This window comes from Gossypium hirsutum, chromosome D05 (assembly GCF_007990345.1).
Source record: "Gossypium hirsutum isolate 1008001.06 chromosome D05, Gossypium_hirsutum_v2.1, whole genome shotgun sequence".
NCBI lineage: Eukaryota > Viridiplantae > Streptophyta > Magnoliopsida > Malvales > Malvaceae > Gossypium > Gossypium hirsutum.
Genome location: NC_053441.1, coordinates 50,762,778 through 50,775,163, shown reverse-complemented (window position 1 = coordinate 50,775,163; position 12,386 = coordinate 50,762,778). Strand labels below are relative to the sequence as shown.

The 12,386-nt window shown below is 34.2% G+C and overlaps 1 long non-coding RNA gene across 1 annotated transcript; it reads left to right on the top strand.

Moving 5' to 3' along the window:
• The first annotated feature begins 460 nt into the window (after positions 1-460).
• Positions 461-1,409, top strand: LOC121217052 (uncharacterized). Its single transcript, XR_005913262.1, has 3 exons — positions 461-749; positions 1,045-1,095; positions 1,223-1,409. It is a non-coding gene; the product is annotated as an uncharacterized lncRNA (long non-coding RNA).
• The last annotated feature ends 10,977 nt before the right edge of the window (positions 1,410-12,386 follow it).

Below are 12,386 nucleotides of genomic sequence, written 5' to 3'. Positions count from 1 at the left end.
TGGATTGCCAACACAAATTGCAACATCCCAAAAATCAAGGGTTAGTAGAATCGGGTTTGTGAATTGAGAGAGAGTGATCATGCCTTAATTTTTTAAATTATCTATGTATTTTTAGGAAATATATGAGGTATTGGTTTGTTGGTTAAGTGTTAGTGTAATGTTTCTTGAAACCCAAGTTCAAATCCCTTCTCTCGCATCATTTTTATTATTTTGTAAATTTTACCTTAAACCCTAGTATGTGTCCTGCCTTATTTTTTTTAAATAAATATTTCAAATTATATAAAAAATAAGTTACTGGTTTGATGGTTAAACATTAATGAATTTATTCTTGAAGTTCTAACTTCAATTTCCTTCCTATGCAAATAATTTAATGTTTTGACAAAAACCCCTTGTTTTAATGTGTGGGCCATCCAAGCCTAGTTAACCTAGGTATAAATATTAATTTTTCACTAATAATCAACCTTTAATCCTTCTCCTCATTCCCCTAGCCGTTCCACTCCTCCTCTCCTTCTCTTTGATTTTAATTTTTTTCCTTTCCTCCATTGTTGTTGTCGCCTACACCTAGTTTTACCATCTCTTTCTTTTCTTTTTCCTTTTCTTTTTGCCACAAGATTTGTTAACATATTCTCCACCATATTGCTGTAATTTTTCCTCTTTAAGATCATCCCCAAATCTAAAATGTTGAACCTCAAGATCAATCCTGAACATTGCCAAGAAAGTGTCATTGTCGTTTCTCTCAACAAGCTTGCGTAAGATCTCTTTTCTTTTCAATTTCTTCATTAATCTTGTTAATTAAAAACAAAAATTTCAGGATATGGAATTTGGGGGATTTTAAATGATTTCAAAGGTATTTTTTCTAGAATTTAATAAGATCTCAAATCATTTTAAAATTCAGCCCCAATTTTGGTCACCATGAGTGGTGGTGCGTGCGCCTATGTACAAGAAAGGGGGGTTTTTTTGTTTCATGGTTCTTGATTATATTTTCCTAGCATTAATTTGAGTTCTTGAACCTTCCTAATCAGATTTTAAACCCATTTCAATTAGGGAAAAACATTCTTGATCGATTGGCCATTCGGATCCCATAAATCATGAAGCGTAAGTGCAATTAAGGGTAACTAGTTTGTTATTTCGACATAGTTGTTGGGTATATGTTATGAATTGATTAAATGAAGGAATTTAATCACTAATTATTTACTGATTTTCCAGTATATTATTGAATTAGGTGCTGACCCAAACACCTCAAATCATCCGTAAAGGCGAAGAACGATTGTACGTATGGTTTGCATCGATACACTATAAGGAATCTAACTAGTTTGGATTCATAAAATAGTTATAATTTCAACTATTGGTTTGAAATCATAAGTGGGTGTTTGGGGGCTGGTTTAATGTTAAATTTATTGAACTTATACTGAATTTTGGTTTAGGTTCGTTTAAGGAATTATTAAGGAAAATTGGAAGATTCATTAGTGCGTTGCGAGGAAGCGAAAAATAAGGTGTGGGTCCTAAACTCATAAAATTGTTTGAAAATATTAAATATCATGTTATATTTGATAAATTAGCTTGCTTATTGGATTGGCTTAATGTGACAGCCCAAAATTGACCCTAGTCGGGAAGTGGTTTCGGGACCACAAAACCGAGTTATAAAAATAATTAATTGCTATGTTCTATGTTTATTATGTGTGTGTACATGCATATGTGGAAGTTTCATTCCCTAATTTTTCCAATTGCATGAGGAATTATTAAATAGGGATCAACATGAGACATGGTGAAATATGATAGGCTAATTTTAAAGGGCTTATTAGTGCATGTCAACACAAGGGTGGACTTGCATGTCAAATTGCCCAATTCCCTTATAGTGGCCGGCCAAGATGGATTGATGATGGGCAATATATTTGTTGAATTTGATATTATAATAAGAAATTGGGTTATTGGAGTTATAATGAATAAAAGAAAGAATAAAAGAAAAAAGAAAGGTAATGAAAAAAAAAGCTTGTATCCTTGGTTCTTCTTGGCCGATTGTAAAGAGGAAGATAGGAGGGAAACATTCGGTCACTTGAAGCTTGAGAAGGTTAGTAAAAATTTTGTTAGTTTTTGAAATTTTAAGTTTAGTTTAAGTCAATTAGCTAGTTCCATATTAGCCCATTTGAAAACTTGGAATTTTAGATGTTGGTTTGAGCTTTCGGTTGTGGTTGTCAAGGGAGGAAATGAGATTTTGTTTGTCTTCAACAATTGATTGGTATATAAGTGTTAAATGTGAGAAAATTTTGTTTGGGTAATTGTAATAAATAATTAGAGGCTTAATTATCAAAAGGTTTCGGTTTTGATATTATTTTTATAAGCATAATTAGTTCAATTTGATAATAAGGTATGAGGTGATAAGTAAAATTTTCATGGTGGTTTAGGTTTAATGACATTCGGCTATGGTATTTGACAATGGTAAATTTTGTTGTTTCATGATAAAGATAGATGAGTGTTTGAGCTATACAAATAGTCATATGTGAGCAATGGGTGCTAAAGGGAAAGGAATCGACTACCTTATTATGTACCAAGGCCGAATGTGTACTTGAATTAGGAAGTTATTGAGTAATGTTTGTACCTTAAGTGATAGAATAGAGTGAATGCTTGGAATGTGATATGTGTGAATTATATGTTAAATTAAGGTTTGCTAAGCTAGCTATTAAGGTGAAATGCAAATGTTAGTATTTGATTTGGTAATAATCTGCTTGGGGACAGCAGCAGTAAGGTGATTTTGGAAAATCGCCATAATTTGTAGGAGTTGAATTAGAAGCTGAGTAAATTATGTCATTAAAGCTTGAAGAGTCTATTTTCTTACAAAAGAAACTATAAGAACTAAAGAGTTACCGATCTTGAGATATTTGAAGTATTGTGGGGCTGAGTCAAAATGACTACTAGATTCCCTGTTCTGTTTTAGGAAATCATTATAAATTGTACAAAAATGATTATAAGATAAAATTTATATGCTTAAACTCCTTAATGAGTCTAGTTTCAAATGAAATCAAATACAACACATTTGGAATTCTGTAAAATGAGAAATTTGATTCGTAGTGAAGAGTGGTCAGATTAGTCAAACAGTGAAACAGAGAAAACTTTAAGAAAAATCTGGTATTGATTGGCCAAGCCTAAAATTCTGAAAATTTTATGGATGGAAGATATACGAGTCTATATTCAGGGAAAATTAACGGCAAGTGATTTGGAGTTTTGTAGCTCCAGTTATAAATAATTTAGTGACTGCTGCTCAGGGAAAACAGCTCGTAGTGAATATGTGATTTTGTTGTAAACATTAATGAAAATTTGCTAATGAATTATTTATTGATTTTTATAAAGCTTACTATAATCTATGTGTGTGAAAGTCGAATCAATTTATATATTATTCTGAAAGTAATACTTGAATAGTCGATTAATGACTATTTTAAAATTTGTTGAACTTAAGCTCAAGAGCAAAGGGGAACTAAATCCGATAAAGGGAAGGAAAAAGTAATTGAATAGCCATTGAAGTCGTTCGACAACATCCGAGGTAAGTCTTCGAGTAATGACCCTACTTGAATTATATTGAAATGATTAGTCATCCTATGATGGATAGTCAAATGTGCATAGAGACTATGTTATAAAGCCAATTGAAATCATGCTCTTTGTGTGTGGCTATTGAGCCGAAATTGGAAAGGTTTAATAAATGCTTTGTGTTTGAGCCTTAGTAACGAAAGTGAAATATGGATGTGTCATGATTGTTGATATATATGTGCATGAGCATTTGAATTTTATCCGGGCTAAGTCCCGAAGGCAATTGTGCTAGTGATTTTATCCGGGCTAAGACCCGAAGGCATTTGTGCGAGTTGATATATCCGGGCTAAGACCCGCAGGCATTTGTGCGAGTTGATATATCCGGGCTAAGACCCGCAGGCATTTGTGCGAGTTGATATATCCGGGCTAAGACCCGCAGGCATTTGTGCGAGTTGATATATATCCGGGCTAAGACCCGAAGGCAATTGTGCAAGTTGATATATCCGGGCTAAGACCCGAAGGCATTCGTGCGAGTTGCTATGCCCGGGTTAAGACCCGAAGGCAATTGTGCTTGTGGTAATATCCGGCTAAATTCCGAAGAAACTTGGGTATGAATGTAAGCGTTTTGTGCTGTAATAAATTCAATTAATACGCTCAACAAACCCAAACGATAAGGTATGTTTGCATGTGATTCGGAAAAGTCGATTCGTTTTAAGTAGTATTCGTTCAATCGACTAACGAACTTTTGGGCTTTTATATGGGTTGATACCTTGTGTGTGTATATATGTTGATGAATTGTGAAGTAAGCATGATTATGAGAATGTGTATTAATAAAGTGATTCATTTAGCTATGTGAATGTAATACTTTAGTCAAAGCCGATTTCATTACTTGAAACTTACTAAGCTTTAAAATGCTTACCCCGTTGCTTTGGCTCTCTGCTTTATAGATTTTGTTCGTTAGCTATCGGATTCGGGATCATCGAAGTCGAAGTCATCCACACTATCAAAGCTCTTTTGGTACTCTTTTAGTTGAACTGTGGATATGGCATGTATAGGACTACCCCTTGTTGTTTTAAGCACTTTTTGTGATGTATGTGTGTACAGCCATACGAAAATGGCTTGTAGAAGTGGAGTATGGCATTAGACCATTTGTGTTTATGTATGTATATATGGTTTCATGATGTGACTATGGTTTGGAATGGAAGTGTTGGGCAAATGATCAGCCATTGGAATGGCTAAATATGATCATATGTGGACCTATGTATGACAAAACCCTAGTTGGTCCATGGTAACCACGAAATAGGTAAAGTTTACCTTGAAAACAGATGCTGACAGCAGCAGTGGTGTGGATTTGAAAAATCACAAAAATTTGTAGGAATGGAATTAAATAGTGAATAAATTATGTAATCGAACATTGATGAATCTATTTTCATATGAAAGTAACGAAACAATCATATAAACAGTATATTAAGAGATATTAAAGTTCTCGTGAAACAGGACCAGAATGGTTTCTGGATCTCCTGTTTCGACTTTGAAAATTTACCATAAATTAACCAGAGATAATTAGGAGTCATACCATATATGTATAGATTACTCTCTGAGTCTAGTTTCTATAGAAACAAACGGCATCAGTATTGGAGCCCTGTACAAGGAGATATCCAAGTCGTAATGCGTAAAGGTCAGGGTAGTCGATCCCTGTAACATGGGAGACTTTGACTAATAAACTGTACTAATTGGCCTGACAAAAAATTCTAGAAAAAAATATGTAGATGGGCATATGAGTCTAGTTTCAGGGAAAAATCACGAAACTGATTTTCGAGTTGTGAAACTCAAAATATGATTTTTAAAGCGACTATTACGCAGATTGGCAGTGTCTGGAAAATTTTTAAAAGTCTGTTAACACCTCGTGTTCGACTCCGGTGACGGTCTCGGGTTCGGGGTGTTACACTTAATAGCCAAATTAATGATTTTGTGAGTGACTGAACAAAGTATGTTTCGAGCTTTAAAAGATTGACTTGTTGGCAAAATTGCTAGTTTGATAGCATGAATGTTTGATTGAGTTTGTAGTTGCATATTTGAGTTATGAGATATGAGAATGTTTTATTGAATATTATAATTGTTGAGATATTAAGCTTATGTATGATTTAATTGCATGAGATCTTTGTTATATTATGTACTAAAAAGGGTGCTATTTATGCACAATGAAAACCTGTAAAGTAGGTGAAATTGAATGATATTGATTGATACCAACACAATGGTAATTTCAAAGATTGGAACACTGTTTCCATTTACTAAAAGCATGTGATTATTGAGGACATGCTGAGGATGTCAAATGAATGTGAAAAGTATTGAGATATGATTATGTATGAGATTGTGTGACATATTGCATATGCATGGGGTTGGGATTTTGTGGTTGACGGAGGAGTTCCGTAGAGTACCGAAAGCATATTAAGTCCACATTAATCATAGTCAGTGCACTGCACCAGGAGTACTTAGGGGATTGGCGATTTTATCACATATTATATGTTATTGGTGATTGTATCGTACTATTTGATATCCGTCAGATTTTCTGCATTATTGATTATTCGGTGGTTTTACCACATCGAGATATGCTCATAATGTTTTGGAGTTTAGCAAACGGGTTCTGGGGAACTCGTGGTGTGTAGCGGATGGTATGGGTAAGTACCTTTTTGCATTGCATCATGTGCACGACATATTCGAATGTTATTGATTTATGCTATGCATTGTATTTTGTTGTATTGAATGGTATCGAAATTAATGATTATTACTGGAATGAATGATGACCTACACTCATACACCGTTTGACATCAATTTGATAATGGCATGAAATTCCTATGATGGTTCTATTTTCTTCTATTAATGTTAATATGTTTCACTGTAGTTGATGTTTTTGCCCGTTTAAATAATTGTTCGACTCATACTGAGCTTTTCATAAGCTCACCCCCAATAGTGTTTAACTTTTCAGGTAAACCTCAAAATTAGGACCGGACTCGACATTAGAGAATCAACTTGGACCTCAAATTATTATTATTTTAATTAAGTATTATTAAGTCTTTATTGGTTTTGGCTTGTAGTTTTTAATTATTTCTAGTCTGTGGCTTGGTAACTTTTCTTGTGGGGATTTTTGCATGCATGAATTACTCAAGCATAATAACTGAATAATGCATGATATTGGATTAAGTAAAATTTGATAATGTTCCCTAGTTTCCACTACATTGCAAAGGAACTATTTTTGAAAAACAAATTGATAAGGCAACTAATTTTCCAAAATGACTTAAAAATGGTTTTTCTGCTGCATTAGTTTAACTTCGAGTTTTTTTTAAAGAAGAGCAACAAACAAACTATTTTTTCTAAAACAACATTGTCAACAATAAAATGAATCCTAAGCATACACGACCTAATGAATTAATGCTTTTAAGCTAACTCAAAGTACAACTACGGTTTTCTCTAAAATGAGTTTATTTAAAGTTTGAAAAAGTAACGTAAGTTAGCTTAGCCATTTTAGTGGCTAATATAGCCTTCTCAATCTAGCCATAATGTCTAAGCCAAGTTTGGGAGGTTACACAAATGCCATGGAAATCCCAAGAAAATGTTGACGCAGCAGTTAATCCTCGTCACTTTCAGCCAGCTGGACATGCACCAAATAAAACACCTAAAAAAGAGAGAGAAAAGTGTGTGCTGAGAGAGGGGGACCTACCCTATAAAAGAGGAAAGATAAAAAAAGGAGGGCACGAGGATTTTGGGAGGGGGATTTGGAGAGAAATTTTCTCTCTAGAGAAACTCATGGAAAATTCCAGAGAAAAGGGAGTGGGTTGCAGCTTAAGAGGAGAGCAGAGACGTAAGGAAAGGGACGAGCAATTAGCCTTGGTTTTTGCACGATTTAACAACGTCGAAGTGAAAGTTGGAGTGGCGAAAGTTTCTTGCAGTTCTACCTTCATTTTGTTAATTAATTTCTATGATTTTTAAACTGTTAATGATGATGTTGAATGTTATTCTAATTTTGGATTTAAATCCCAACCCATGAGCTAATTTCATTTGTGTTGGAATTGTTGGATCTATCTAGATATATTTAATGATCATAGTGATATTTTGAGTAGATATATTGTTTTATTCGGTTTGGATTATTTTAAATATATGCATGCAAGCTCTTGACATAGATGAATGCATGGTATATCCTTAGGCTTGATTAATGATACGAGTGAGTACTCGAGCGCATACTCGAAGCACTCTAGACATAGAGTTGTGATCTGTATAGAGTAAGGAAGAATATTGTTAGATATTGTTCTTGAGACTTGTAGACATACAAAGACTTAGAATGGTAGCTTTAATTCTAGCTATCAAAAGAAGTAGAATGCAGTAGTTATACTTTGAACAATAATTTGGTTAAGATTTTTCCATGACATTATTATGTTATTAAGATATAATCTTAGTAATTCCAACCTTCCCATTCAACAACATCAATCCTCTCAACTTTTTGTCGTAGAATTACCTCAACATTTTATTCATTATTTGATTTTTTATATCATTATTCTGTTTACTTTTCCATAAGGCTAATTAGTATAGTTTATAGTCATAACTCAACCATATCTTTACCTATTCTGATCCTTGTGGAGACGATCTCACTTATCATTTTATTACTTGATTTGATGTGTATACTTGAACATTCGCATTACATATTCACACGTGAAAAGTTTTTGGTGCTGTTGTCAGGGATCGAAAATTTGGTGAAATTTGGTTGTTATTATCTATTTAATTTTGTTAGCTTTATCTTACTTTATTTTTTTAATTCATTCTTAGGTTTGCTGCTAGTTTATGAGTAGAGATATTCCAAAGAACGAAGAATATTATTTTGATCCAAAAATTGAGAAAACCTTGAGAAAAAGGAGAAAAGAATTGCGAGAGATGACAAGGATTAGAAATGATCCAGGCAGAGAAGATCCATTACATCTGAATGGAAGGGACGTTGATATTCCTCATGTGGTAGATGATAGAGACAAACCCATTAGAGAACACGTAGTGCCTATTTTGAATGATTTGAATCCAGGGATTGTCAGGACAAATTAAAATATTCTAAGTTCTAATTCTATATAAATTAAACAATAATTAATAATTAATATAATTAAATTATTATTTGCTATTAATTTATTAAAATAAAAACTTATTAAATAAAATATGATCAAATTTAAACTAATCCTAATTTAATCGCAGTTGATAATAATTAATATATATTATAATGGATATAATTATATATTAATTATTATCATCTTATTTATTAAATTAAAAACATTTACTCTAGATGCCTTTTGAAAATATTTACAAAAAGAGACATCTAATTTTTAATATTTACAAAAAGAGTAACCAAATTTTGAAAATAATTCAATTAAGTACTTGGACTTAACGAAAATTTGAAATTGAGTTGCAATTTAAAACTTGGATCAAAATTGACCCATTTATTGAAAACTAAAAATTTATTTTGCCATTTAGGGAATAAGTTCTCAGAAGATTATGTTAAAATCAATTCCCAGGAAAGATTGGAGGGGTCACAAGCGGTCCCGCTTAAGTTCTAACCTCCTAGACAAAATTTATTTGAACATACTAATCCTAAAAATATATCCTAAATCATTTATTAAAAATAAGAAAAAATAAATATATGATAAAACGAACGAGATTTGATCCCGTTAAATTTTATCCCCCTAGTAATGTTTTAAACGCTGAGCATTGACTTGAAAATTACCTCCCTTACTTTGAAGTTCGATAACTCCGTATGGATAAACTTGGTGAATCGTAAATAGACCGGACCAACGTGATTTTAACTTACCTAGAAAGAACTTTAATCTAAAATTGAATAACAAGACTTGCTAACCTACTTCAAATTCTCGAACTCGAATGTTCTTGTCATGCCATCTCTTAAGTCTTTCATTGAGTAATTTGGCATTCTTGTATGAGAACATTTGAAATTATTCTAACTCATTGAGTTGGAGCATCCGTTTCTCTTTAGCAAGTTTAAAATCCAAGTTGAGTTGTTGGAGAGCCCAGTAAGGTTTGTGCTCTAACTCCAATGGCAGATGACAGGCTTTCCCAAAGACCAATCTATAGGGTGACATCCCTAAAGGTGTCTTGTATGCTGTCCTGTAGGCCCATAAAGCATCATCCAATCTTTGTTTGCCAATTCAGCTTGCCCATTTGTTTGCAGATGGTAAGCTGTGGCAACCTTGTACTTCACTCCATGTTTGTCGAGTAACCACTTCAACCATTTGTTCACAAAATGGGACCCTTCATCACTGATGATGGCTCTTGGGGTTCCAAACCTTGTGAGCACATGCTTTTGCAAAAACTTCATCACAACCTTAGCATCATTCTTCGGATATGCCTTGGCCTCAACGCATTTAGACACGTAGTCTACTGCTACCAGTATGTACTTGTGACCAAAAGATGGAGGGAAAGGACCGAGAAAGTCAATACCCTAAACATCAAATAATTCTACCTCAATAATGTTTGTTCGGGGCATCTCATTTCTGTTGGTGACGTTTCAAACCCTTTGTCATCGATCACAACTTTTTACATAAGCATATGCGTATTTGAATAGTGTTCGCCAAAAGAATCCGACTTGTAATACTTTGGCCGCAATATGTGTACATCCAAAGTGTCCCCCACTCGGAGCTGAGTGGCAATGATATAGAATCTTATGTACTTCATCTTCTACCATACATCTCCTGATCATTTGATCTGCGTAGTTTTTAAACAAGTATGGCTCTTCCCAGAAATAGTACTTCACATCGTGAAGAAACCTTTTCTTTTGATTATATGTCTTATCAATCGGCATCAAACCACAAGCTAAATAGTTAGCAATATCAACAAACCAAGGGGTATTATGGACATGATTTACCTTTAGTATGTGTTCATCTGGAAATGTCTCCTGAATTAGTATAAGAGGAGAATTCCCTTCTTGTAGCTCCAATCTAAACAGGTGGTCTGCTACTTGATTTTCTACTCCCTTTCGATCTTGAATTTCTAGATCGAACTCTTGAAGTAAAAGTACCCATCGGATCAGTCTCAGCTTAGCATCTTTCTTGGCAAGTAAATAATTAATTGTCTAGTGGTCCGTATAGATAGTCACTTTGGTACCTGCAAGATAAGATAGAAACTTGTCAAAAGCAAACACAATAGCAAGTAACTCTTTCTCTATTACTGTATAATTCAATTAAGCTCCTGTCAGAGTCTGGCTTGCGTAGTAGATGGTATTAAAAACCTTGTTCCTTCGCTGGCCCATGATAGTTCTATCACGAAGTCACTTGCGTCACATATCAATTCAAATGGCAAATCCCAGCCTGGTGTGACGAAACTATTCGACTCTTCAAATCTTTAAAAGCTCTTAGGTACTCTTCATCAAATTTGAACGTCGTGTCCTTTAATAATTTGCATAAGGGTTTAGCAATTTTGGAGAAGTCCTTGATAAATCTTCGATAGAAACCCGAGTGGCCCAAAAAGATCCTAACACTCTTTACAAATGTTGGAGGTGGGAGTTTCTCAATAAAGGCTACCTTTTCTTTATCTACCTCGATTCCATGTCTCGTTATCTGATGCCCTAGAACAATACATTCTCGTACCATGAAATGACACTTTTCCTAGTTGAGTATAAGGTTTGTTTCTTCACATCACATTAGTACCTTGGCTAGATTGGCTAGGCAATCATCATATGTATCTCTAAATACTGAAAAATCATCCATAAAGGCTTCCATGTATTTCTTAACCATATCAGTAAAAATAGACATCATAAATATTTGAAATGTAGCAAGTGCATTACATAAACCAAATGACATGTATCAAAATGCGAATGTACCATACGGGCAAGTGAATGTTTTCTTGTGTTGATCTTCCGGTGCTACTATATTGTGATTATACCCCGAGTATCCATCGAGAAAATAGTAATAGTCTCGCCCCGCGAGTCTATCCAGTATCTGATCCAAGAACGAAAAAGAAGAGTGATATTTCCTATCCAATAACCTTCTTGAATTGTTTCAATACTAGGATGAGTTTCTCTTATTGCTCAACGGTTAATTCTGCTAAAACAATCACAGACAAAGTAGAAGCGTTACCTAAATAAACATATTTTAAATGTGAGAGAAGTACCTTCAGTTCTAATTTAGGTGGCTCCTCGATTGACGCTTTTGGTTGGGCATAATCCCTATTCTCTAACTCCAAAGATTCAAAATGGGATTACAGATTAAATCCCCTTTGATTAGCTTCTAACAAAGCTAAGTATTCACCCTCCTCTTCATCACTTGGAGGGTCTGATGTCAAAATTTGTTCCGATGGGTCCTCAACATCGTTAAGTTCCCTTTCCATGATTAATTCTTCTAAATCAGATACTACAGAACAATCATCAATTGTGTCAGAAAATCGCATAGACTTAAAAACGTTAAATGTTACCTGATTGTCTTGAACATGCATAGTAAGCTTACCCTTCTGCACATCAATAAGGGCCCTTCCACTTGCTAGGAAAGACCTTCCTAGGATGATTGGCACTTCTTTGTCAGCTTCAAAGTCTGCAGGAAAAATAAATTTGTCTACACGTACCAATACGTCCTCAATTTTTCCTTCTGGATGTGTTAAGGATCGATCTGCTAATCGAAGTGTAACCATAGTAGGTCTAACTTCACCTATCCCTAACTTCTTAAATATTGACATGGGCATCAAGTTGATACTCGTACCCAAATCACTTAGTGTCTTACCACAATCTGTTGCTCCAATGTTGTAAGGTATGGTAAAACATCCAGGATCCTTCAACTTTGGGGGTAGTTTGTTTTAGAGATATGCACTGTATTCCTTTATTAGGCCTACCATTC